The sequence below is a fragment of the Mus pahari genome, chromosome 3 (genome assembly GCF_900095145.1).
Source record: "Mus pahari chromosome 3, PAHARI_EIJ_v1.1, whole genome shotgun sequence".
Taxonomy (NCBI): domain Eukaryota; kingdom Metazoa; phylum Chordata; class Mammalia; order Rodentia; family Muridae; genus Mus; species Mus pahari.
In genome coordinates, this window is record NC_034592.1 from 71,114,669 (window position 1) to 71,116,422 (window position 1,754).

The 1,754-nt window shown below is 34.5% G+C and overlaps 1 pseudogene; it reads right to left on the reverse strand.

Annotated features, from left to right (window-relative positions):
- Positions 1-697: 697 nt before the first annotated feature.
- LOC110319499 lies at positions 698-902 on the reverse strand (annotated as a pseudogene).
- Positions 903-1,754: the final 852 nt, after the last annotated feature.

Here is a 1,754-nt window from a genome sequence, read left to right on the forward strand (position 1 = left end):
GTGTTCTACCACTGACCTACTTCCCACCCAGTTTTGTTACTATTAGTGCTTTTTCATTTATGAACACATAAATTAGGGAGAAGGTCATATATGATGATTAAACACTATTAAGTGTTGCATGGGATGTCTTGGAACTACACCAGGTATCAAGGGTTTTCTGCTCATAGTGCTACCTTATTTTCAATTTTTCAATCCTAATCCTAAATACTGTGAAAAGAAAAAAAAAAAAAAGGATATACAAATACGAATATATTGTAACAAAGAATTTTATCCATTCATTTTGAATTAAGTCAGATGATATAGTATTTAAATATGGAAAATTACAATATGGTGTTTTATTTGAATCCTTATTCTCTTATTGTCAAGGAAAAGACTCAATTTCAACTGAGATCTTCGTGTTGGCCCTAGCACATGAAGCAAGCAGGGAGCATACTTTGAAATAAGATTGCTTCCCTTTGCCTTTTTAACTGCTTCTTCCCCAGGGTTCAGTGACTGCATGTGGCAAATCTAGTAAGAAATTTGAGCCTTTTTGTTATGGAAAATGTTTATATTGAAGTTATTTTAATTTAGAAATAGAAAACCTCATAAAAATGAGGAAAAAAAAAAAAGAAAAGAAACGCAAAGCATCCAGGGAATGTTTTACTTCATGAGCTTATCATTCCGTCTTTGATTCACTAGTCCCATGATGAGAAAGAATTCAGCCACCCACAATAATGTTATTTATAGGCAATGATCACTTTCACAAAGAAGCCAGTGAGTCACATGATAGCAAATCCTATAGCTGTGGCCATGGCACTCTTCTGGAATTCTCTTCTGTTGGGTTTAGTGCATCTTTTAACCAGCCGAATTGAGTCCTTTACAAACTGTCAACTTGGCTCAACAAACTGCATTATCTACTCCATGTCCATGTCAGTGGGATGCTGGATTGGGAGGGTAGAAACATGCGGCTTTGGAAAGAATTGAGCCCCAGAGCCTTTTTCTTGTTAAACCTGTGCACAGCTTTTGTTATACATACTCTATTGATAGTTTATTGCTTTTTCCTACAGTCTCTGGTTTCCAGGTCATCATGGCTGCCCTTCTCTACATATGGGTTGCTGTCATGATTACTGTTCCTGATTCTGGCTCTATTTTGAAGCCTCATAACCAGCTCTTGTTCCTCTCTTCCTTTGAATTGTAGTAATTAGTGCCTGGTTATTTCATTTCTTCAGATGACTGTGATACTGAGTCAGCTGTTCTCTGGTCATGAAGCTTCAAATACCTGCTTGATATCTCTAGGAACACACCCAAACAACTAAAACCCTGGAAACAGAAGAAAACCTGAATTCCAAAGACTCCCTTTTCTACCAGACTCATCTTTTATCAACTATATTAATTAACACTCTTACAGATTTTAGAAAGTAGTTTATTAGAGTTCTTTATGCTTTAATTTCATTGTTTCTAGTTCATTAACAATATCTAATAGTTTTCACTATAAAATTATATGTTAATCTTGTCCAGTTTTTTTATAGCTCCAATTTCCCCCAATAATAATCCACCATTTTCATGCCCAGCTTGAGTCACTGAGTTTAATATTTAATATGGTTCTAATATGTAACTTATTAAAAGGAAAGCCCCAAGAATACAAACTATTTAATTGTATATTCAGTACATTTTGATCTGATTTCCAATAGCAAAAGCACAGAAACAATCTAAATATTCATGAATAAATGAATGAACAAGGGTAATATGTTGTGTTTACACAGTTGAAAACTGTA